Source organism: Canis lupus, chromosome 10, assembly GCF_003254725.2.
Source record: "Canis lupus dingo isolate Sandy chromosome 10, ASM325472v2, whole genome shotgun sequence".
Classification (NCBI taxonomy): Eukaryota; Metazoa; Chordata; class Mammalia; order Carnivora; family Canidae; genus Canis; species Canis lupus.
In genome coordinates this window covers 11,594,832-11,622,066 of record NC_064252.1, presented here as the reverse complement: position 1 = coordinate 11,622,066, position 27,235 = coordinate 11,594,832, and the positions used below count along the sequence as shown (strand labels likewise).

Here is a 27,235-nt window from a genome sequence, read left to right as displayed (position 1 = left end):
CCCTCTGCCTGTGTCTCTGCCTCTCTCCGTGTGTCTCTCGTGAATAAATAAAATCTAAAAAAATAATAATAACGTGTTCTTTTTGCAACATCAAAAAAATGAGCTATGAAAATGCACGTGCAGTGGTGTTTAGGTCGGAGCCCAAGGAGGAGGCATTTCGGGCCATTCATACCCCTGGTCTTTGGGGCCTGGGAAGTCTGGTTTGTACATTAACAGACTGAAAGAGTGACGGCGCCACTAGGATGAAGCTTGTAAGATTTTTGATGAAATTGAGTCACGAAACTGTAACCACTGAATTAAAGAATGGAACACAGGTTCATGGAACGATAGCAGGTGTAGATGTCAGCATGAATACAGTCTTAAAGCTGTGAAAAAGACTTTGAAGAACAGACACCTGATATAGCTGGAAACACTGAGTATTTGAGAAAATAACATTCAATATTTCATTTTACCAGAGAGCTTATCTCTGGATACACGACTTGGGGATGTTGAACCAAAGGTGAAATCTAAGAAAAAAGGGAAGCTGTTGCAGGAAGGGGCCGAGGTTGGGAAGAGGAAGAGGGGGGTCCCAGGCAATAATGTTTCTCAAGGTTACTATTTCAAAGTGATACATGATTGGGGATATTTTTTGTACAGGTTTTGTTTATGTCAGTTTTTATTTTTTATTTTTATTTTTTTAATTTGGAATTTTAATTATGTACATAGATAGCAACATGAGAACGAGGAGTTCTACTGCTGGACATTATCTCTAGGTGAAAGGATTTCTGATTAGTCCACTGGTAGTATGGCATCACCCAAGATAACAAAGAAGCCTGGTATAGTTTTTCCTGAAGAAGAAAGCCAATTTACTACATTCAGCACTGACTTCTCTGCCATTCTTCTGTAGAAAATGCATGGAGTTCCCAACGTTTACCTATAACTGATTAAAATGGGCAGAGATGGAGCATTCTGCTTATTTCCAGGTGAATTCTTCACATTTCCTGGCTTTTGAAAGTTCTCCTTCCACAAATCTTCTATGACTATGTATCCTCGTAAACCCCAGTCATATCATTTCTCCCCACTGACCTGGACAAATACGATGGCTTCTTGTGGATAATAAAGAGAGGCAGCTAGTCCCATGAACCCAAGTGGATACACCAGCTTCTTTATTTTTGACCCTCTAGCCAAAAGAAGTCCAACAATGCCAGCATAACCAGTAACCCCAAGTCTTGGAAAGAATCCAGGAGGTGCATTTTGGAGATATTCATAGCTGTCTAACCCCATTGAACCAAGCTCTGCATCTTGGGCTTCGTTTGTGAGCACATTTCCTGACACCAACTTGTATATGGCTCGCAAAAAAGGCGGAGATGTGAAATGCTTTCTTCAAGCTGGGTCCTTGGCTCCTCCACATATTTAGATTGGTCCTCAGGAACTGAGTAGAGTGAAAGCTCATTAACCTTCACAGAAGTTTTGTGAGGTGAGTCCCTTTTAGGTGATGCATAGACTTTAAGGGGGAGCAGACTCAGGCTGGCTGGCCTCACAGACCTCCGAATTACCTTGAACATGTTGCTGGCAGAGGTGGCTCCAGTGGGGTCCCTATGTCAGTTTTTAATAAACATAACTGTAGGACAGAAAAAAAAAGAAAATGCACGTGTAGAAATTACAAAGTGGTGTGTTCATAAATAGGTAACCTACTCACAATGTTAGGATGTCGCAGATAGTTCACAACTGCTTACTTCTTAGCTTCTGTTGGAAATTGACTGTACTAAACATTAAGAATTCCAATGAATATATGTAAATGAGGCCTACATATGGAAATAATAAGGGTAAAGAAAAAAACTGTAGGCAAAGTATACAGGGACAATAAAGTGTGTTTTTTGATAGTGAAAGGAATGAGGTATGAGAATGTATTTTTGTTTTGTTTGCTTTTTGTTTGTTTGTTTTTGAAGATTTTATTATTTATTCATGAGAATACACAGAAAGGAGACAAAGAGAGAGAGGCAGAGGCACAGGCGGAGGGAGAAGCAGGCTCCATGCAGGGAGCCCGAGGTGGGACACGATCCCAGGTCTCCAGGGTCACGCCCCGGGATGAAGGCAGACGCTCAACTGCTGAGCCACCTGGGCTGCCCGAGAATGTATTTTTGTTAAGGGGAAAGTAGAGCAAATTGGCCTAATTTAGAGGTTATTTAAAGGTTATTTTAGGGATCCCTGGGTGGCGCAGCGGTTTGGCGCCTGCCTTTGGCCCAGGGCGCGATCCTGGAGACCCGGGATCGAATCCCACGTCAGGCTCCCGGTGCATGGAGCCTGCTTCTCCCTCTGCCTGTGTCTCTGCCTCTCTGTGTGTGTGTGTGACTATCATAAATAAATAAATAAACTCTAAAAAAAAAAAAAAGGTTATTTTAGACTAGAAAAAAAAATAAAGGACAAAACCAAAATAGACATACAAATTTAGGAAAAGAGAGTGAGAGGCACTAGGAATGGAGGGAGGGAGAAGGGAGAGATTATTATCTTGTGTGGTCAAGCTAGTGAAAAATAAGTGAATTTATTATAAGGTTTTTAAATGTGAGCTTTAATAGCATCAGGGTGTCTATGCAAAACTGGAATTTAATTTTCTCTCTGTTAAAAAAAGTTTTCTTGGATTATTGTAAAAGATTTTTGTTTACTAGATAAATAACTTGCCTGGAAAATAAAGATTCTGTGTCTTATTAGGATAACTGCCTGTACTTCATGTTCTTTATCAGGTCTTTGATTACTTAAAAAGACTGAGGCTTCTCAATATTAAAAGAGAAAAGTGCTTTTTTCCTCAGATGCACTACTTTCTGTCTTTGCCTCTGAAATCTATTGAAAGTTTGGTTAAATAAGTAAGTAAATATTGTTTCATAGTAATCTGTCATCTTTTTTTTTTTTTTTTTTTTTTTTTTTTAAAGATTTTATTTATTTATGATAGTCACACAGAGAGAGAGAGAGAGAGAGGCAGAGACACAGGCAGAGGGAGAAGCAGGCTCCATGCAGGGAGCCCGATGTGGGATTCGATCCCGGGTCTCCAGGATCGCGCCCTGGGCCAAAGGCAGGCGCCAAACCGCTGCGCCACCCAGGGATCCCAGTAATCTGTCATCTTAATCACTGTTCAAACCTTTTGAAATTTTTTTACAACTTCCTTAAATCAAATTATATTTTTTTAAATTTTTTTATTTTATTTTTTAAATTTTTATTTATTTTATGATAGTCACAGAGAGAGAGAGAGAGGCAGAGACACAGGCAGAGGGAGAAGCAGGCTCCATGCACCGGGAACCCGACGTGGGATTCGATCCCGGGTCTCCAGGATCGCGCCCTGGGCCAAAGGCAGGCGCCAAACCGCTGCGCCACCCAGGGATCCCTAAATCAAATTTTAAATAAAGTATTTTTGACCTTAAACTGACTGAGATTTCCCCAAGGGTCCCTGAAAAATCTCAAAGATTTGTTCTCTGTCCTTATTAATAGAGAAATATTAAACCATTTAGGTTTATTTGCTATGTAAAATTATATGAGAAACATTGTCAAATGAAAAGGATGTATGCCTAATTTTGATTCTTTAATAATACATACTTTTCAGGACCCAAAGAGAGAGAAACCAGTTAAAAGAGGTAATCTTTGGTTCTCTTTATATTCTTCTCATGTCAATGCTAAAGAACTCTAGCTATTAGCCATGCTAGTTTCGACTTTCCACTATGAGATTAATTTATCTTTTCAGGTGTGTCTGAACAGTTATAATTTGGTTGGTTATAATATGGAAATATTTGCTTATACCACATCCTGAATAAAACAGATGGCATGACATTGTGTGACCACTTCACAGGAAAGAGGTGTTTTGATCCTCTTAATTATTTCCCCTGGAGCAGATATTATTGGCAGTTATAACATTTAATCATAATCCTATCATATCATTTGAAGTAGGTCTAATGAGCAAGTTATTTAAAAATAAAACAGCAGAAAAAAATAAATAAAATAAAATAAAACAGCAGAGATTTTTTTTTCTCCTCGAAATTTTGTATGTACCACATACAAAATGCAATATGTGCATTTTATCATTTCGGGAAAATATTATGAATCTCAGATTATTTTGTTGGATTATAATGGACAATAGTCATAATTTATTCTTCCTAATTGTTTCCCATGATAAAGAAAAAATAATTAATCATGTGTCCAACAGTCTGATTTCTCAGACTTTTGACTATTTCCCCAAATTAAAATTATCCTTAAAAGGAAAAGATTTGCCAGAATTTAAGATATTCTAAGGAATATGCTATAGGTGGGATGGACACACAGATATACCTTTGCTCCCTTCCCAAATCCCATTAAAATACCAACAAAACGAGTTTTAAAAGGTATAAACCAATAAGGGCACAGTAAAAGAAAACTAGATTACAATATTACAATTTTGTAATACAGAGAGGAGGTGAGTGGTAAGTAAGTTAGTGTGATGAAAAAAGCTAACACCTACATGCCTGCAGAAGGGGAAATCAATGACAAGCAAGCTGACTCTTGCCCTAGAACCTGGAAAAGACTAGGTAACTATGAAGGCAGGACCGCATGGCAATGCTATGAACAGGAAGGTTGGTTGGGAGTCTATACAGAAAGCTGTAAACTTCCAGATCTTCTCTCCCAGGCCAGGAAATCAGATCACTGCCCTTTTACAATTCCAGAAAGAGAATGGGAGGACTCTCTTTGGGAGGATGAGCCAGAGAGACTGTACACTTAAGACTCAAGGCACAGCTAAAGGTAAGGGTACAATGTCATAATGAAAACAGGGAAATTGAGGGGCACCTGAGTGGCTCAGTCTCTCCTCCTCTCCCCTCCCCTCCCCTCCCCTCTCCTCTCTTCCCTTCCCTCCCTTTCTCTCCTCTCCTCTCCTCTCCTCTCCTCTCCTCTCCTCTCCTCTCCTCTCCTCTCCTCTCCTCTCCTCTTTTCTTTCTTTCTTTCTGGTTTCCAGTGACTCAGGCTATTGAGATCTCTCTGTCTGTCTTTATAGTCTTATCTCACTATAATTTATGCCACCACTATTTTTCTGTTGTTCCTGCAATCTTGTTTTCTCTATTAGTATTGAATAACTAAAAACTAATTGTCCCTCACTAGTACATGAGGGACATAAAAAACTGTATCAAAAGATTTAGCTTCAGAGATGCCTGGCAGGCTTAGTCGGTAGAGTATGTGACTCTTAATCTCGGGGTTGTGGGTTTGAGTCTCACATTGGGTGCAGAGATTAGTTCCAAATAAAAGGTTAAAAAAAAAAAAAAGATTTAACCTCAGAAAGTAACTGACATTGGTGAATCAAAACTGTACTAGAGTGCCTGGCTGGCTTACTTGGAAGAATATGCAGGTCTAGATCTCAAGGTCATGAGTTTGAGCCCCATGTTGGGGGTCGGAATTACTTAAATAAATAGATTAATTAAAATTAAAAAAATCCTGTTTGTATTAATATAGGGAGGCACTGGTATGGGTTTGGTCAGAGGGTGTTGAGTAATCACTTGCCAATGAAGCACCGCTATTTCCTTGAAGCTGGTAAGGACCTTGGGAGACCATGATCAGAGTAGCTGTACTCACTTCCTTACTCGGCTGATATGTCTGTGGAGTCTGGCCCAGGGGTGCAGAGGACCTAGTTTCATCTCTGCTGTGGCAGGCTGGCTCCTAGGAGAATACACAGGGGTGGGAGAGATGGGAGGAAAGCGGTTGGAGGTAGAGGGGGAACAACACCATGAGGTTCTCCAGGGGCAGGTGCTGAAAGGTTAGGGTAAAGTAATTTCTCACTTAACTAGTGGGGCTTCATCTAATGTGTAACAGCCTGAGAAACAGAGTCAGCATCCCTAGCAACTGTTCCTTGCAAGTCCAGCAGCCGGGCCACAGGTCAGCGTGGTTTCCTCTGGGTACATTTCCTGCCCCAGGAGCAGGCCTTTCCCAATCCAAAGGTGGCATTTTGCTGGCCTCCAAATGTGTAGGTCCCTGGTAAATAATCTGGGTTTGCCTAATCCAAAAGAGTGTATTTATTCCCCCATGGCTTGGTGACCACTTTCTGTTCTTTCAGTTCTCAGTATCCCCATACTTTAAGCTCCTGCTCTTCGCAAGGAGATCAAATAAGCAAGATAATTTCTTTCTTGGGTCTCCTGACACCATCCGAGCTCTAGAAATCATTTAACTTTGCATTTAATTAACTCTATGGCCTTGCTATTGCTATGTTTTAAGTGAGTTAACTGATTCATACTGAAAGGAAATATTATTTAGCATACACTTTCTATTTCTACTGTAGTGCCAGTATTGTGTTATACGAGTCTCTAGTTCCTGGGCTCTATCACAGAGGCGTGAGTTACTGATACTGAACCATCACTAAGTCTAATAAATAGGACTAGCCTAATAAGGTCTGCCATATAGTCTACCTCCAGTTACAGAGGCAATTGTGCACTCACCCTCTTCTCTGCCTCCATGCCTGCTGTTTCTGAAATCTGCTATGCGGACGCTGAAAGAAGTGCCAGGATGTCTGGTGAAATACAGCAAAGAGCAATGAGGCTGGAGGGGTGAGCAGGGCCAGACTGGTACTTAATCCCAAAGACAGTTGAGACTTAGGACATAATTGCAAAAGACAAAGGGAGACTATTTGTTAGTATTAAACTGGGGAGTAACAGGATCAAAATCTTTTTTAAAAATCATGCTAGATTGGACTCAGGGACTGTTGCTAGAGAACTGACAGGTGATCCTGACAATGGTGGGGAATGAAGACAATAGAGGGCTCAAGAGATATTTAGGAGGTTTGAATAATCGCTTTATTTTTTTTAAAGGTTTTATTTATTTATTCATGAGAGAGAGAGAGAGAGAGAGAGAGAGGCAGAGACACAGGCAGAGGGAGGAGCAGGCTCCATGCAGGGAGCCCCACGTGGGACTCAATCCCAGGACTCCGGGATCACGCCCTGGGCCAAAGGCAGGCTCTAAACTGCTCAGCCACCCAGGGATCCTGAATGATCACTCTAAATAAACATTACCCATACTTTTTTTTTACAGGGATCTTAGAAGTAGGTATTATTTCCACTTTACAGAAGAGAAAATATGTGTCCCACTTGCCCAAAGAAATAGAGCTGGTAAGTGACCGAGCTGGGAATTAGACTCAGCTCATTTCCATGGCCTTTTTGGTGTACCACACTACCTTATAAAAATTCAAATGGAAAGAGAAGACACTAAATATTGAGACCCGATTCTCACCCCTTGACAAAGCTATAAATTCTTTGTCTCTCCCTTGTATAATTTTAGTTCCTGATATAGTTTTGCAAACCCATTTTATACATTTATTTTTAAAGTATGAGTTACCTCTAAGAGGTTGGTCTAACACCTCTTAGATGCCATTGAATAATTAGAGGATATTTCAAAAATCAGTATGCTTGGTATGTGAACAACTAATAGAATAATTCTGGATGGCTTTTGATTCTTTGTGAATACCTTCCGAGTACACTATCATTCCTGCCATCTTTAAGTTGCCGGTGCAAATACAGTTAGAACTTTGGCTGGATCTCACTTCCCTGTTTCACATTATAAACAAGTATTTTCCTTCCCACTTTGGTCAAGTTACAAAAATCTTTTCTCAATTTACACAACAATTGGGGGTTCAACATTGAGAAATTATGGTGAAATACTGAACTGACTCTTCCAATGTATGATAAAATGTAGTCTTATTTGCAAAGAGATGAACATGTTCCCATTTTGATTTCCTCTTTCCAGAAGAGTATTCTGATTTCATTTCTTTATTGAGTATGATCTTTGGGTTTAAGATTCTGTACAATCTTTTCATTTATGCCAATGCCATTAAATTTTCTTTCATTGAACTAGAAACCAGGGATTTCAATCTGTATATTAGCTCTGTAAAATCACAAGGAGAGAAAAAATTGTTGCAAATAGGAAAATGAGATCATATACTTGGATTGTACTCTCCCCATCTCTTGGCAAACAGAGAGATGTTCAACTGACTGAGCTACCCAGGGGACTCCCTCAATGCTTTTTTTTTTAACAGCTTTTTTGAGGTACAGCATACATAAAGTAAACTTCACATATTTAATTTCCAAATTGGATTTTGACATATATATATATATACACCCACGAAACAATCACCATGAAGACAGTGTACCTATTCATCATCTCCAAAAGTTTTCTGTGCTCCTTTGTAATCTCTTTCTCCTCATCCCCACCTTCCTATTTCTAAGCAACCACTGATTTGTTTCCACTATAAATTTGCATTTTCTGGAGTTTTTTAATAAATAGAATCACACAGTATGTACTCTTTGTTGTCTAGCTTCTTTAAGTCAACATGCCTACTTTGACATTCATCCTTATCATTGCATGTATCAATAGTCAAATGGCTCTATTATAATTTGCTATTCTGTTCAATTGTTGATGGACATTTGGGTTTTTCCCAATGTTTTGTTATTTAAAAAAAAGCTGTTATGAACACTCATGTCCAAGTCTTTGTGTGGACATATATTTTCTTTCTCTTGGGTAAATACCCAGGATTAGAAAGCCTGGATTACATAGTAGGTGTTTGTTTAACTTTATTTATTTATTTATTTATTTATTTATTTATTTATTTATTTATTTTTATTTGAGAGCAAGAGCAGGGGGAAGGTCAGAGGCAGAGAGAGAGAATCTTCTAGCAGACTAATGACTAGTGATATAGAACATTTTTTCATGTGATTGTTTGCCATCTTTGGTACATGTTCTTTGGTAGTGTTTGCTGAAATTTTTTGCTTATTTTAAAAAATGGGTTGTTTTCTTATTGCTGAATTTTGAGAGTTCTTTATATACTCTAGATACAAGTCTTTATCAGGTATTTGCTTGGTAAATATTATCTCCTAGTCTGAGATCTAGGCTTGTCTTTTAGTCTCCTAACATGGTCTTTGAAGAAGAGTAGTTTTAAATTTTGATGATTTATCAATTTGTACTTTTATGGATTGTGCTTTCGGTCTTATATCTGAGGTCCAAAGCTTTTCTTCTGTTTTCTTCTAGACAATTTTAAGTTTCACATTTAGGTCTATAATTCATTTTTGGATGATTTTTATATATGATGATATTGCACAATGTGAACCCAAACTGATTTTTTTTTTTTTTGCATATGCACCACCTCACACACACACCCCTTACTAAAAAAACTAGATATAAAAATGTAATCTCGGGATCCCTGGGTGGCGCAGCGGTTTGCCGCCTGCCTTTGGCCCAGGGCGCGATCCTGGAGTCCCGGGATCGAATCCCACGTCGGGCTCCCAGTGCATGGAGCCTGCTTCTCCCTCTGCCTGTGTCTCTGCCTCTCTCTCTCTGTGTGTGTGACTATCATAAATAAATAAAAATTTTAAAAAATGTAATCTCAAGGAAAATAGATTTCTTTCTGGGTAGTCATTGCCACTAAGGACTATTTCCAGATGCATCTCTTTTCTGTCAGGCTATTGGAAATTAATTTGATCTGTAGTTGAACTGTGTCTGGCTGTGTTATGATTTTTGTGTGACTCAGTTCACCACTGGCTTCAGATGTTAAGAGTGGGATCAGGACTTTCTTTTCAGCAGAGCCGGGGATCTGAAAGCTAACAAGATCCTAGAAAACCACCTGGGCTTCATAACCATGTTGTCAGTTTTTAGAACTATGGGGTTATCTCCTTGACAGTCATTGGGTTGCTGAGGAAGTTTCTTTGTTTTTCAGGCTAGCTTTCTTCTTCTGTGCTCACAGATCTCTTTCAGTCCTGCTGCCTATCCCCTAGCCTTTGGAGGGCAGCTGCCCTTCTCTCCATAAAGGCCTGGAACACCTCAGAGCAGTTTCTCCCAGCCCACCCGCTGAGTTTCCAGGTTTCATAGTTGGAGATTTGGATTGCTTGTGAAGACTCCTGACTCATCTCCAGATTTTCATAGTTGGACACTGGAGTAGCTTCTGGGAATTTCTCTCCACTCTCCTGGCCTGTTCCTCTTGACTCCAGAACGTGGCTACTTTGAACTTGCAGGAGACTTCATACACCTTAGGAGGGGACCTCTTTTAGCTTTCTTTCTCTCCTCCTAACTTTCTGCTTGCTGCCCCTGAGGAAAGACCCATAAGGGAGAGTGAACTGGGTGGATGCAGTCTTGCTCTTGGCTGGGTGTCCCTGGAATTTTGATCATCATGGCAGCCCATATGTGGCCATGGAATGTTGACTAAAACTTAGTCTGTTTCTCCTGACATCCATCTATGGCAGATTCTTTTTCCTGCTATTGCTCCAGTGATGGGAGTAGCTATCGGTTATATTCCCTCCTAGGAAGGACTCATCACTTTCAGAGTTTCTTTTCTTTCTATGTTCCTGTGTCTTCAGCTTTCTAAAGCATTTTTAAAAACTATGTCTGGCTTCTAACATGAGATTGCCAGTCTTTCGTGACTGTCTACAACTAAATAAGAAGCAGAACTGAGATACGTTCTTAATAATTTGAGAATTGTGCCTTTACAAATAAATTTACAATGTATGGTTAAATGGGTAGCTCAAGGTTAAGAGGAAAAGAAGGTTAAGGTTGAGAGGAAAAGAAGATTAAAAGAGGAAAAGAAATTTGCCAAGGTGAAAAAATAAGTTTGGGGCTACCTTAGCTTAGCTGCCATAACAAAATACTATAGACTAGGTGGCTACAAAACAAAAGGAATTTATTTCTTCAAAGTTCTGGAGAACTAAAACTGTGGAATCTCATGAAGGGTCTTCATTTCACTGAGCCTCCGTTTCCTGGTAGATGTGAGAGTTCAGTGGGATTCTATATGAAAAGTGCCCATCTGTCTTGATCGTATCTGCAGGATTTTAATTTATGGAGGTGACTGAATGAAGATATTGAGAGGCTAATGCCATTGAAAGATTTTATTGTTGGGGCTCCTGGGTGGCTCAGTCGGTTAAGCATCTACCTTCAACTCAGGTCATGATCACAGGGTCCTGGGATTGAGCCCTGAGTCAGGCTCCCTACCTAGCAGGGAGTCTGCTTCTCCCTCTCCCTCTGCCCCTTCCCCTGCTTGTGTTCTCTCTCTTTCAAGTAAACAACATCTTTAAAGAAAGAAAGATTTTATTGTTATTCAGTTCCCAAGAGGAGGGGCACATAACACCATGCAAGGACACAGTGGGAAGGCACCCTTGTCAGGAGGCTGTGTGAGGGGAAAGCATGACCTAGAGTCTTTATTGTACTTTCCACAGGAAAGAAGGAATGAAAAAAAAAAGAAAGAAGGAATGAGGCAGGGTATAAACATCTTGGATTGGCTTGTTTGAATAATTTCAGTGGGCTGTGGGCAATGGGGCGGTCTGTAGTTGATACCTGGCCCTGGGGTGATTTAGAGCAGGAGAAATACTGGCTTGGTGTGTGAGGGTTAGATAAAGGAAAAGGTTGAGAGTATGGGAGCTGGATCAGTAGGTCTGCATATGAAAGGTATGTTCCCAGGCAAGCAATTTACTATACCTAGTAATTAGCTATCCTTGGGAGGAGCAGTCTCTCCCCACCCAGCAAGGCCCCCAAGATGTCAAACCATCAGAAAATTCAAAAAAGAAAAACATGATTAATACACTATCCCAGTGGGACACCTGAGTGGCTCATTGGTTGAGTGTCTGCCTTTGGTCCAGGGCGTGATCCTGGAGTACCGAGATGGGGATGGAGTCCCATGTCCCACATGCACTCCTTGCATGGAGTCTGGTTCTTCCTCTGCCTGTATCTCTGCCTCTTTCTCTCTGTGTCTCTCACGAATAAATAAATAAAATCTTAAAAAAAATACACTATCCTGGTTGTTGTCATATTAGTACAGGCTTTATGAGTGCTTATCTCTCTTTCATAGTCCCTCCTTTGTCAACACCACTCTCACCTCAGCAGCTTCTGAAAGATGATTCACTTTTTTTCTTTGGGTGATCCAGCACTTGTTTCTCTCTGTCACAGTCACATTTGATGCACTTTGCTTGAGTAAGGCTTACAGCCCTACTAAGCCCTACTAAGAAGGAGCCATTCTAGACCATGTTGGAGGCGGGAGGGCAAGAGCAGGGAACAAGAATAGTCTGTTTGTTAGGGGTCAAAGTGTTGAGGGATAGACATTCCTATTCTGCAGCTGGAAGAAAGGGAGTCCTAGTTTGAATTCCATAGGGCATCAATCACAGGTCACCATGTATCAGCATCCCAGCAACAAGAAGACAGCAGAAAATCTATTCCCCTTGATTGAGCTTTCCACATGTTTCAGCAACAACTGGTTTCCATACTGGTGAAAGGGACAGTTTGTTAGCCTCCTCTCAAGAAGGACTAAGGTTTAGCAACAGCTACAATGAACAACTTATTTTCTTGAGTTGTCTGGGTTGTCCAACTTCAAGATGAAGTAGAGGTAAATAGGACAGATACTCTAGAGTAAATAAGTGTCCTTGGATTCCTTGAACATCAAATAAAAAGATGTTTATAGAAGATAGAACATAATTTTCTGTTAAAGTGACCAAGTAGAGCCTTAATTGGTAAAACACCACTCAATGTCAAAGGTGGTTTACCAAGTGCTAAGACAGGACACCATTCAGGATATAGAGTTATGAAACCCAGATACTTGATAAATATTTTTTCTTTTCAACCTCACACTACCATGAAGAAGTTATCCATGGCTGAATTAGCACCAACAGAGTCCACAGTTTCTGTAAGTGATATAAACTTGGCTCCAGATGCCTCATACATATTTGTGTAAGTAACTTCTCCAAAAGAAATATTAAGAAGCTGCACCTGTCTCTATGATTGTGGCCAATTATTCATCCTCTATGAAGCTCAATTTCCTCCTGTATACACTGAGAGTACTTATGTTTACTTTGTAGCTTTGTTGAAATCATATCAGGAAGATTACAATAAAGTTTAAACAGTCAAGAAATGACAGCTCCTTCTCTTCCTCCCTTCAGTTCTCTCTCCCTTTTAAACAATAAAAATAAGTTATTATAAAGTAACCAGAACAATTAAACTGATATAAACTGAGCACTTACAGTGCATTAAAGACTATTCTAGTGCTTATATGTCTGATCTCATGATCCTATGAATTTAATAGCCTCTTGAGAAAAATTCCAGACTTTGAATATATCACATACCATAGTATTTATATACAATAGTCTCCAGACTATCTGAATAAACCACAAATCCAAATAGGCAGGAATAAGATGAAAATATTTTTATCATAGTTGCTCGATCTGATACTAGAATAAGAATAAGAGAAATCAAAGAATATTTGTTATCTTTATGGCATCTATTTATTAGGTAATTTTAGAAATTTTGAGGAAAAAAGCAATAAGAAGGTACAAACTGAAAACATAGCTGTTAAAAATTGATCATAGTCATCAAGATTGGTATAGTATTGAAGAAGAGATAGACATATAGATCAATGGAACAGAATAGAGAACCCAGAAACAGAAACAAATATACTGTTAATTTCTGACAAAGGAGCAAAAGCAATTCAATGGAGGAGGCATAGCCTTTTCAATAAATGGTCCTGGAGTAATTGAATGTCCATTAGCCAAAAATAAATAAACAAACAAAATTTAAAATAGAACACAACTTAAACCTCATACCTTACGCAAAAATACACTCAAAATGGATTGCGAACTTAAATGTAAAACTGTGAAACTCACAGAAAAGCATATACAAGAAAATCTTTGAGACCTAGGACTAGGTAAAGAGTTCTTAGACTTGACACCAAAAACAGTTAATAGGATTAAATAGATAAATTGGACCTCATCAAAATAAAAACCTTTTCCTCTCCTAAAGATCTCACTAAAATGATTTTCCAACATTACTAGCCATTAGAGAAATACACATTAAAACTACAATGAGCTATGATTATATACATATAATAATGGCAAAACTCAAAAATAGCAGTAACAGCAAATACTGAAAAGGATGCAGAGAAGCTTGATTACTCATACATTGCTTGTGGCAGTGTGAAATATAATAGCCGTTCTGGAATACAGCCCAGCAATTCCTATCAAAATTAAAAATGGATTTACCATACAACCCAGCAATCCACTCTTGGGTATTTATCCCAAAGAAATTTATCCCATTTCTTTGGGATAAAGTTCCATAAGAACTTGTACATGAGTGTTTATAGCAACTTTAATCCTAATAGCAAAAATCTGTTAACTATCCCAGTTTTGTTTTGTTTTTTTTTTTTTTTTTTTTTTTTTTTAGATTTTATTTATTTGAGAGAGAGCATGAGCAAGTTGCGGGGCAGAGGGAGAAGCAGACCCCCCCACTGAGCAGGGAGCTCAACATGGGGCTTGATCCCAGGACTCCAGGATCAGGACTTGAGCCTAAAGCAGATGCTTAACTGACTGAGCCTCCCAGGCACCCCTCAAATTTCTTTTATAGGGTGAATGTTTAAACAAACTGTGGTGTGTCTACACTATGGACTACTTCTAAGCAATAAAAAAGGAACAAATTATTGATATACACAACAGAGATTTGAAGGAACTTCAAGGAAATTATGCTAAATGAAAAGAGCCAATCTAAAAAGGATATATACCAGATGATTTCTCTTATTTAAGATTGGTGAAATAACCTTAAAAAAGAGATGGAGAATGGAGTAGTGATTGACAAGAGTTTGAGATGATAGGGAAGACATGGGTGTAGCTATAAGAGGGTGACAGGAAGGAGTCTTGTGATGGGTACAATTGAAAATCTTGGTTGTGATGGTGTCTGTGAGAAAAATAGCATCGAGCCACACACACAAACACAAGTACATGTATAACTGGTGAAATTTAAATAAGCTCTGTAGAATGTATGAGTATCCATATCTTGACTTTAGTGTTGTACTATAGTTGTGCAAAGTGTGAACACTGGAGGAGGCTAGAGGAAGAGTGCACCAGGTTCCTCTGTACAATCCTTTGCAAGCCTCTATGCATTTATAATGATCTCAAAATAAAAAGTTTTTTTTAAAAAAAGCTGCTATGAATCTTTAAAATAGATGTAATTTATCTATGATAAATAGGTTTAAATAAACCGAAAGAGCAGCAGAGGGAAAGGGAGAAGCTGGCTCCCCGCTGAGCAGGGAACCCGATGTGGGGCTCGATCCCAGGACCCCAGGATTATGACCTAAACTGAAGTCAGATGTTTAACCAACTGAGCCACCTAGTCGTCCTTATTTTATTTTATGACTGTAAAAAGAACACAGAAGTTGCAAAATAGTGATACAATTGTTTTTTAAAAAGAAAATAAGTTCTGCTGCCTGCAAATCAAAATAGATTCTAAAGATTTATTTATTTATTTATTTATTTATTTATTTATTTATTTATTTATGATAGACATGGGGGGGGGGGCAGAGACACAGGCAGAGGGAGAAGCAGGCCCCATGCCAGGAGCCCAATGTGGGACTCAATCCCGGGACTCCAGGATAGCGTCCTGGGCCAAAGGCAGGCGCCAAACCGCTGAGCCACCCACCCAGGGATCCCCTAGATTCTAATAAAAATATTAATATTAACCATAATATTATTACATTATATCCATTAATATTAATTTTTGGATAAAAGAAAAACTAATTCTAAGATTTGTACAGAAAAATGAGTGGTTATTTTATTTTATTTTTTTTGGTTATTTTAAAATATGTCTACAAATTCTTTAAGAAGTGCAGCTTAACTCTCCTATCCTTACTTCTAAGTGACTGTGATAAAGTGACAGTGTGTCTCTTTCTGAGACTGTCATTAAAGTTATGTGGCCTCCTTCTTGCTTTCTCTTTTTAAATTGCTCAGGAGGAAATCAACCACAACACTGTGAGGATGTTCTAAAAGGCCTATAGAGAGGTCCAGGTAATGAAAAACTGAGGCCTTTTGCCAAAACCCACTTGATAGTAAATCCTTCTGCCCCCATCAAGCCTTCAGATGATTCCAGCCTCAGCTAACATCTTGACTACAACCTCACGAAACACCTCGCACCAGAAGAACCCAGCCAAGCTTCTGTGAAGATCCTGACCCACAAAACTGGTGAGATTACTAACTGTTTATCATTTAAATCACTAGGTTCTGGGGGCAATCTATTATATGGCATTAGGTAACTAACCAATGAAAAAGTAATAACAGCCATGAAATTAAAAAAAAAAATAGAAGAAAGGGGAATTAACCTGATAATATAGTAGAATACATTCTAATATTACAATAATTAAAACAATATTACTGGCCATACAGATCAAAGAAATATAATAGAAAGTTTATAAATATATATATATCCATGTGAAAATCTAGTATATGGTAAAGGTGACATTTCAAATCAACGGGAGAAGAGATGGCATTTTAACAACTGAAGCGCCATCTGGAAAAAAATAAGTTGGATCCATACTCATACCTTATAATAAAATTAAGTTACAGATAGACTAAATACATAAATGTTAAATATGAAAAAAGGATTAAAATAAATTATGGGAAAATAAAAAACATTTCTAAGTGGAAACTAAAATACCTTAAAAGAAAAGATTGATCAATTTGACCACGCACACACACTTTCTGCATGGCAAAAAACACTATGGACAAAGACAAATGACAAACCAGAAAAATATTTGCTACTTACACCCTAGATAAAGCACTTATCTTCCCAATTTATAAAGAACTCTTATGAATCAGTAAAAAAAAAAAAGACCAACAATCCAATAAAAAATGAGCAACAATTGTCAGAAAATGGAATATACATGGTTTTTAAACTATGGAAAGATGCTTAATGACACTATAAGAAATGTGAATTAAAACTAGAAAACGATACCACTTTTGATCACGTTGCCAAAGGCAAAAATAATCTTGAAAAAAAACCTATATTGGCAATGGTGTGGACACCCCTGTGCATTACGGGTGGGAGAATGAATTGATAAAATCTCTGTAAGATCATTTTGGCAATTTTGTTATTTGTTCAAACTATAAATATATTCTAGAGAGACTGGAACCTTCATATACTGCTGGTAGGAATGTAGAATGGTGCAATCATTTTGGAAAATAGTCTAGCAGTTCCTTAAGGTTAAACACATAAGGTTACCTTATGACCCAGAAATTCAACTCCTAGGTTTTATTTCAGGAGAAATGAAAACACATGTTCACACAAAAACTTGTACACAAATGTTCATTGCAGTATTATTCATAATAGGCAAAGCACGGAAACAACTCAAATGCCCATCATTTGATGCATTTTAAATCAGTGTATCACATGGAAATATTAATTGTGTCTCAGTAAAGCTGTTTTTTATTTTTTCTTAAGTAGCCAAATAAAAAGACTTGCTACAAACAGGGACTAGAGATGACATCAGAATTCTTGTCAGAAACAATACAAACAATGAAGACATTGGAGCAACATATTTAAACTACTAAAAGGCCAATCAGAGAAAGACAATTATCATATGATCTCACTCATATGTGGAATTTAAGGAACAAAACAGAGGATCAGAAGGGAACAGAGAAAAAAATAAAACTAGATGAAATCAGAGAGGGAGACAAACCATGAGAGACTTTTTTTTTTTTTTTAAGATTTTATTTATTTATTCATGAGAGACACAGGGAGAGGCAGAGACATAAGCAGAGAGAGAAGCTGGCTCCCTTCAGGGAGGCTGATGTGGAACTTGATCCCAGGATCCCGGGATCATGACCTGAACCAAAGGCAGACACTCAAGTGCTGAGAAACCAGGTGTCCCTCAAGACTCTTAATCATAGGAAACAAACTGAGCATTGCTGGAGGGGAAAGTGGTAGGGGATGGGGTAACTGGGTGATGGACTAAAGAGTGCATGTGGTATAATGAGCACTGGGTATTACATAAGACTGATGAATCACTGACCTCTACCTCTGAAACTAATAATACATTATATGTTAATTGAATTTAAATTAAAAAAAAATTTAAAGTGTGAAAAAATAAAAAACTACTAAAAGGCAAAAATTGTCAATCTAGTACTTTCTACCCAGAAATATATCTTTCAAAAATGAATGTGAAGCATCACACTTCTAAATAACACTCGAGTCAAAAAAGAAGTCTCACGAGAAATTTAAAAACAGTTTCAACTAAATGAAAATAAAAAATACAGCTTACCAAATTTATGGGATGTAGTGAAAACAGTGCTTAAAGAAAAATTAATGGCATAATGTGCATATATATTAGTAGGGAAGATCTAAAATAAAATATCTAAGCTCCAACCTTAGGAAACGAGAGGAGCAATTTAAGCCTAAAGCAAACAGAGGGAAAAATACATAAATTAGAGCAGAAATCAATGAAATTGAAAACAAGAACACCATAGAGAAAATCAACAAAATCAAAATCTGGTTCTTTGAAAAGATCGATAAAATTGATAAATCTCTACTAGACTAAGCAAGTAAAAGAGCAAGAAGACACAAATTACTAAATTCTTACACATGTGCTGATTAGTGTAAGTACTGATACAAGAGTGAACCTTGAAAACGTTATGCTAAGTGAAGGAAGCAAGTCACAGAACTGCATATTATATGATTTCATTCATATAAAATGCCCAGATCAGGGAAATACATTAAGAGATAAAATGTAGAATAGTGGTTGTGAAGGAACGGGCAGGAAGAGATGTTAACAGATAGGTGCATGATAGCTACAGGGTATCTGATTTCTTTTTTTGAGGTGATGAAAATGTCCTGAAATCAACTTTGGTGATGGATATACCTATCTGAATATACTAAAAACCACTGAACCATACACTTTAAATGAATAAATTGTATGGTATGTGAATATATCTAATAAAACTTCTTTAAAAAAAAAGTAAGGTGCAAAACATTGTATGTAATGTTAATATTTGTGTAAGAAAACATGGGGGCGGGGAGGTGATCAAATATTCAGCACTAAACACTTATCCATGCATAGTATTTCAAGGAGGACTCAGGAAACTGGATATATTTATTGCCACCAAGGAAGAGAATTAGCAGCTGAGAAATAGTTTGGAAAAAAGTTTACATTGTATTATTCTTTTGCACCTTTTGACTTTTGTAGCATGTACAGTATTAATAGGCAGATTTACTATAAAGTTGATGAAGTTTAAGCTTTGGAAACCCTTCATTTACCTGGGCCCTTCATAGGGACGCTAATAATGTGTTTACATTGTCATATGTTTTTATAAAATTTGCAAAAGTGAGATATGTTAACTTCAAACAGTTAATCTTGCTGGTTCTTTCCACTTCAAATTCCCCTCCATTTACTTCCCCTTTTATGTGATGTGTGGGGGAGGGTAAGGGGGAATCTGGCTGTAAACATTTTTGAGATGTTGTTAAGAGAAAGTAGACTGAAGAGATACTTGTAGTTGGGTTATGTTGATAGCCGTCACATCCTACAGTTAAATTATTGCTAGTTGACCTGGTGTTTGAAATGACTTCCAGAGACACTGTTATTACTCACAGTGCCAATTCATCTGGCATTGCAATAAGAAGGTGCGGGGATGGAAGTTATATCGCACAATGAACATGTCCTACTACATTTGGCACCATAAGTATATAGGTATAAGAAGAGAAACAAGGTTTGAAATGCGTAGTCACAAGACTATCTGGGAAAATTTTTTCTAGCTGTCAGAATACAGCTGAGGGATCCCTGGGTGGCGCAGCGGTTTAGCGCCTGCCTTTGGCCCAGGGCGCGATCCTGGAGACCTGGGATCGAATCCCACGTCGGGCTCTCGGTGCATGGAGCCTGCTTCTCCCTCTGCCTATGTCTCTGCCTCTCTCTCTGTGTGTGTGACTATCATAAATAAATAAAAATTAAAAAAAAAAAAAAAAAAGAATACAGCTGAAACCAGAGGATTAGTCAAATGCATGTCAAAATAGCTCTTTCCCATCAGAAATGTACCTAATGCTGCCAATATCATTTGTAATTTAAAAATTTTTTAAAGAGTGATTTCTAGCCCTGGTGTTGAACTCAATAGCTGTCTTCACATGTAAAAGTTTAGATATATTTGCCTAAACATTTTCATATCGCTTTCATAAATAATTTCATTACATCTTTTTAATTTAGAAGTAATATACCAAAAATGCCATTCTAATCGCATTTTTTAGCTTCACATTGATATTGATCCGCACTCCATCTTTCACTGCTCCCATCCCCAAAATAGCTCATTATCACAGATATCTGTGATATTAAATGTTTGGTAATAAAAACTAAGGATTTAATATTGTGGCATAGAGTGTCAAAATATTTATAATAACATCTTGTGTTATTCCAGGCAAAGGAAACAGCACAAGGTGAATACATGAAGATTTTAAACAGCTCAATTCATTTAATGAAATGCCAGTAGTTTATGTGGCTAGAATACAGAACAAAAAGGGGGCACAGCCAGAGAAGATTCTGAAATACAGGAGGGTCAGATGATGAAGGGTCAGGTTAAAGAGTTTGTTTTGTCCTATAATGCTCTTAATTTTATATGAGCATCAGGAGTTCCAGGAACCTCTTTGAAACTCTGAAAAATATTATATGTGCATAACGTACATTTTTCTAGGGACAGAGTCCATAATTTTCATTCATTGTTCAGGATCTCCTAAAGGTTATTATTATTCTTACTGCCATGAGTAACCATGGAAGAGGAAGTTACATGATCTATTCACTTAAGAACTTTTGTGTGGGTTTACTACATGTCAGATATGGTGCGCCCTTCGCTAAGTGTGGAGAATGATTTGGAAAAGACAAAGGGCTGGCATATAGTCATGGAAAGGCAATTCATAGACTTTGGTAAGTAAGACAAGCAATAAAAAGATGAAATAAGATCAAAAGAGATACCAGAAACTTTAAGAAGGTCAACGAAACAAGATGTGCTCTCCAGTTGGCCTTGGGAAACGAAAGGCAGATGTCACTCTTAGTTTTCTAACTTAGAGAAATGATTGCTTGTTGTCCAATGTCTCAAATAGTCATTTAAAAGTATTTGTTCAGTTTTCCAGTTTTTTATGGTACGAGGGTCAACTCGTATCCTGTTATGTCATGGACAAAACTGTATTGACTATTCTCACCTTAAAATCAAAGGACATAACCTCTCAGGCAAGGAAAACCAAAGCAAAAATAAACTATTGGGACTGTGTTAAAAAAACAAACTTTTCCACCGTTAAGGAAACCATCAACAAAATAAAAAGGCAACCTACTGAATGAAGGAAGATATTTGCAAATGATATATCTGATAAGGGGTTAATATCCAAAATACATAAAGAACTTCTACAACTCAACACAAAAAATCCCAAATAATCTGACTAAAATATGGGCAGAGGACTTAAAGGAGACATACAGATGGCCAAAAGACATATGAAAAGAGGCTCAACAGCACTAATCATCAGGGAAATGCAAATCAAAACCATGATGAGACATCCCCTTACACCCGTGAGAATGGGTAGTACCAAAAGACAAGACAAGACACTGTTGGTAGTGCGCAAATAAACGAAAATCAGACTCTTAAATATAAAGAACAATCTGGGGGTTGACAGAAGAAAAGTGGGGCAGGGTGGAATTAGCTAAATAGATAAGGAAGATTAAGAGGTATAAATTTCTGGTTTCAAAATAAGTCACAGAGATGAAAAGTACAGCATAGAAACATAGTCAATAAAATTGTAATATCGTTGTTTGGTGACAGATGGTGGCTGCACTTATCATGATGAACACGGAGTAATGTGTAGAATTATTATGTTGTGCACCTAAAACTAACATAACACCGTATGGTAAGTATACTTCAATAAAAAACTGAAGGATATAAGATCTTAACTATAAGGGGAACCATTTGAGAGTTATCAATGTAGAGGTAATAACTGAAAATGCTGAAGTAGATGAGATCATCCAGAGTGTATGTAGAATGTTAGAAGGAAAAACAGCCACAGTTGTGAAATGTGTCAGACAGTTAAAACAGGCGGCATCTGGGTGGCTCAGTTGGTTAAACATCTGACTCTTGGTTTTGGCTTGGGACATGATATCAGGGTCATGAGATCGAGCCCCGCATTGGGCTCCATGCTCAGCACAGACTCTGTTTCAGATTCTTTCCTTCTCCCCTCCCCGCTGCCCCTCCTCCTGCTCACACACACTCTCTCTCAGATAGATAGATAGATAGATAGATAGATAGATAGATAGATCGATCTTAAAAAAAAGAAAAGACAATTAAAACAGTAGCTAAAAGGTGCTTTAATATTTGGGGTTTTATTTGCTTCTTTTAACATAAGAAGAAAAATTAGGCACGTGCATTAGAAGACTGTTCTCAAAGCTTTAGAAGCTGGAATTAGTTTAAGAATGCATTATACATGAAAGACACCAAGGCTCCATAAACAGGGCATCTTCTTCACACGAAAGCACAAGAAGACAAAGGAAGAACTAAACTAACACAGACCACAGAAAATATCACATGAAAGGAAATCATGTCTGGCCTAGCATACAACAGAAAAATCTCAAATAAACAGGCTTGGGTTTTGTGAACTTCCAAAAAGCAACACGTAGAAAAAGGAGAATCACAACCAATTTGAACATCTTGAAAGTGAGAGACAGTAGAATTTCAGCAATATTCCAAGTTATTAGGATTACTATGGAAACAAACAGAAGCAGAGGATCCAGGGCCACCCACCCTGCTGGTTGTGCATAGCTCAGCCCATTACCCACTCACTGCACTGCATAATTTACCTTCTGGGTCTCTCTCTATCTCTTCCTCCAGGGGCCAGAGATGGGAAGACGGCAGCTCACCCTTGAAAAACAAGGGTTGGAACTTTGCAGAGTCCACTTATACCCAAACTGTTTTCAATAAATGCAGTACAGTATTGTAAACATACTTTTTTCTTCCTTATATTAATAATATTTTCTTTTCTCTAGCTTACTTTATTCTAAGACTATCATATACAATACATATAACACACATAATATGTTAACCAACTTTATGTCATTGGTAAGGTTTCCATTAAAGAACAGGCTACTAGTGACTAAGTTGTGGGGGAGTCAATGGTGCCCCTAACCTCCATGTTACCCAAGGGTCTACTGTATTTACATGGATATTCATTCATTCATTCATTCATTCATTTATGTAGGCTCCACACCCAGCATGAATCCCAACGTGGGCCTTGAACTCCTGATTCTGAGATCAAGACCTGAGCTGAAATCACATGTTGGATGTTTAACCAGCTTAGTCACCTAGACTGCCCACATGGGTAATCATGTATTTTAACCAACATTTATATTGTACTTACTATGTGCCAGACACTGTTCTAAATGCTTCACAAAACTCTGCCTTAATAAATGGTTATTGACTAAGTCACTTTAAATTTACTATGTAAATTTAAGGTCTTTGTGGAAATCATTAAGGATGTCTACAAATATTCCACTTTTTCTCTTCCCTCCGGGAAAGTGGCAGACTTGCACTTCCATCCACCTTGAATCTTGACTCATCACGTGGCCAGCAGAATAATGGGTCCCCAGAGATGTCTACATCTTTATTCCTAGAACCCGTGAATATGCTATAACACACGGAAAGGGAGAATTAAGGTTGCACATAGAGTTAATGTCACTAATCAGATGACTTAGCATAAGGACATTATCCTGGATGATCTAGATGGGCCCAGTGCAGTAAAAGGATTCTTAAATATGGAAGAAGGGGTCAGAAGGGCCCATGTGAGCATGATGTGATGTGAGAATGATTCAACTGGCTATTGCTGGCTTTGAAGACGGAATAGGACCATGAGCCAAAGAATGTGGGCAACCTTTGGAAGCTGGAGGAGGGAAAACACAACAGACAAAAACCTAGAACTTCCAGGAGAGACACCTTGATTTTAACTAAGTGAGACTTATTTTGGTCTTTTGATCCCCAGAGCTGTAAGATAATAAATTTGTGTTGTCCAAAGAGCTAAATTTGTAGTAACTTGTTATAGCAGCAATAGGAAACTAATACACCATGAAACTTCATGAAATACAAGAGCGACATGTAATTGCCAGTGTGAGACAACGCTGAGCCCCATTTGACTTGCCATTGTAAATTGTTGATGGTAGAGACGGGTGTTCATCCAATTTGAGTCCCTGAACAAGGAGCAGGGATCTAGCATGGGCATAGAATATGAATAAGAAAAAAACCTTTTTTTTTTTCTTAAAGATTTTATTTATTTATTCATGAGAGACAGAGAGAGAGAGAGGCAGAGACATAGGCAGAGGGAGAAGCAGGCTCCATGCAGGGAGCCCAACGTGGGACTCGATCCCAGGTCTCCGGGATTACACCCTGGGATGAAGGCGGCGCTAAACTGCTGAGCCACCGGGGCTGCCTAAAACCTTTGTTTTTAAGCCACTGAGAACCGAGGATTTGTAACGACAGCATAACCTAACCTGTCCTAACTGACGCAGACCTCTAAGGAAGGAGTCATATACCAAGTTGTTCCTCTTACTACATAAATGGTGGGCAGGTGTAGTTGTTTCATCTTCTGGTACTCACTGCATCCTCATGAAAAGGAGCAGTTGCATAATAAATGAAATAATGAAAAATGTTGCCCTTTCTTCACATTAAAAGGGGGAGAGAAAACCCCTCAAAATCCTGAAGGCTTATGCAAACACACCTGATGCATTTTACTTTGTTTGTGAATAGGTAATACTTGAGGATGTGTCCATGTTGGCTGAAAACTCTCACAAGACTCCCCCTCCTCCCTACAGTTTCATAGTGTGTATTATGTGATTACCTCTTCGGATGATAGAGACTTTGTAATATATCCTGTGGGAAATGAAAGGAAGTCCAATCTTTGTTCTAAAGTGGTTGATCAAAATTTATTTTTGCTATAAAAGATATCAAAAAAGTTTCATCTTCACAATAATTTCAAATAGATGGTTAGAAGGGTGTCCAGATTTGACATAATGTCTATCAAGGTTTTTTTTTTTAATATATAAATGAGCTGTCAGACTTCAAGGCATATCAAGATTTTCTTGTGCAATGACTAATTTTAATAGATTTTCACTACTGTCCTTGTTGCATAAGTTTTGTGTTATCTTTGTAGATATCACTACTTTGTGTCAAATTAGGAAGAAATTTGTATTTTTTCCGTTGTGTTCTCATTCAAGTGCACTAGGCCAAAGCCTTATAACACAGATAAGAAAGAACATTAAGCATTGTTTTGAAGTGCTAATAGTTGTGGCTATTAAAATTTTAAAAGCAAATTAGAGAATTTCCCTTCAAAGCTCATAATGAACAGCGGCATTCTTAAATAACAAACATGTCATAAAAGTCATCAAAAATAATTGCTGTTTTTAATCCATGAGCATTTGAGAAAATATTAAAATGAGAAAAGCAACTTTAGTATTTATCCAAAAAGCCTTATTATGAGTTAATTTAAAATGGGAAAATATGTATAAAATTAGGTGGTTAAAAATGAATAAATTAGCAGGAGTTAATAGGCTATTATTGGAAATTTTCAGATTTGATGACCCTGGTCAATTGCTGACTTTGTGTAATAGTTATGATAGAAAACCCTAGGTTTAATTTTTAACTACCTAGCTGTGGCTTCACTCAACAAAGTGAAGCAAGTTCTGGATGATTTGAACTTACTTTCGAATGACATTTGTGATCAGTTGTATAACAACACAGCTGTAATAACAGGTGTGAACAAAGTGTTCTTTAAAAACATGAATAAGCACACAATATGTGCTCTGTTTAGCTATTTTTTAAAATCTCATTGGAGAAAATATGGCTTCTAGGATTTGCTGACTTGGGTTCACTATTTCGCAACTATTATTTGTATTCTTTTCAGATTCCTCTCACAGATGAAGTATTTTAAAGATACCTGCCAACTAGATGATCTACCCATGATGAAGGTGTTCAAACTTTGCCACAGGGGTTCAAGGACATTTTTAAGGGCTGTGGAATATATTTTCAAAGATTTGAAGAGGAAACCGAATCATAAAGAGGATGCAACATGTTTTTCTTCTAAAAGTTGATAAAGCTCAAATACACCATTAAATTCCTTTTACATAATTGTAAGGTTACAGGAAAATTGAAAAAATATTATAAAAACTGTTTCCCTGAATCATTTGAGAATAAATTGCTGAACTTATGTCCATCACTTTAGGTGTATTCTTACAAATAAGGACATTCTCCTTATATTACCACAACCAAAATCAGAAAGTTGACAGTAATAGGTTACTACTATCTGATCCTCAGCTCCCATTTAAGTTTCACTAATTATCCCACATATGTCTTTTAGAGCAAAAGAAACCAGTTTACAGTCACACTGACTTCAATTGTCACATCTTTTTAGTCCTTTAGGCTAGATCAGTTCCTTAGTCCTTTTTTGACTTTACAATCTTGACAATTTTGAAATCTTGGTAACTTATTTTGTAGAAATGTCCCTCAATTTTGGTTTTCTGATTTTTCCTCATGACTAGATTCAGGTTATGTATCTTTGGCAGGAATATAACAGATATGAGACTGTGTTCTTCTCAATGCATCCTCTCAGGTAGCACATGGTATCCGTTTGTCCCATTACTAATAATATTCCCTTGATCATTTGATTATGGTGGTGTCCACAAGTGGTGTTCACTATAAAAAAATGTTTTCCCCTTTACAATTAGTAAGTAGTTTGTGAGAAGATATTGAAACCATGAAAATATCCCTTTCTTTATCAATTCACTCTCCAATTTATTTGTTTATATCTCTGTAGGCTTATTTTTCGTATTTTTATAATGTCTCAAAATCTTTTATCACTTTTTTTGCAGTTTAAGAAATGTGGTAAAATATATAATATAAAATTTAACTAAGTGTATGATTCAGTAAACTATACTCATGTTGTTGTGTAACAGATCTCTAAAATTCTTTTCTTTTTTTTAAAGTAGGCTCCACACCCAACATGGGGCTTGAACTCACAACCCTGAGATCAAGGCTCACATGCTCCACCGATTGAGCCAGCCATGTCCTCCTCTAGAATTTTCTCATCTTGCAAAACTAAAAAACTAAACTCCATACCCACAGAAAAACAACTCTCCATTTCTCTCTCTTCCAAGCCCGTGGCAACCACCATTCTACTGTTCCCACAACTGTAACGGGAAGTTTGGAATCATGATTGTGACTGAGGATTACTCTAGTATCTCCTATAAGTGGAATCATACCATATTTGTCCTTTGGTGACTTATTTCACTTGGTATAATGTCCTCCAGGTTCATCCATGTTGTAGCATGTGACAGGATTTCCTTCTTTTTAAAATGAATAAAAAGAAGGTGTATCGACACCACACTTTATTCATCTGTTGATGGACATTTGTGATGCTTCCATGTCTTTGATATTGTGAATACTGCTGCAATAAACATGGGCGTGCAAATATTTCTTCAAAA

The 27,235-nt window shown here is 37.7% G+C and overlaps 1 long non-coding RNA gene and 1 pseudogene across 6 annotated transcripts; one reads left to right on the top strand and one right to left on the bottom strand.

Moving 5' to 3' along the window:
- Nucleotides 1–320: 320 nt before the first annotated feature.
- Nucleotides 321–6,527, bottom strand: LOC112677801 (MICOS complex subunit MIC26-like; annotated as a pseudogene).
- Nucleotides 4,434–27,235, top strand: LOC118355902 (uncharacterized). 6 transcript variants are annotated; one of them, XR_004819260.2, is made up of 6 exons: nt 4,434–4,526; nt 4,662–4,737; nt 7,006–7,082; nt 15,711–15,941; nt 21,543–21,627; nt 25,660–27,235. It is a non-coding gene; the product is annotated as an uncharacterized LOC118355902 (long non-coding RNA). The 6 variants fall into 6 exon arrangements; XR_004819256.2 differs by having other exon boundaries at nt 4,440–4,526; nt 4,625–4,737; XR_004819258.1 differs by having other exon boundaries at nt 4,459–4,737; nt 25,660–25,885; nt 26,738–27,235.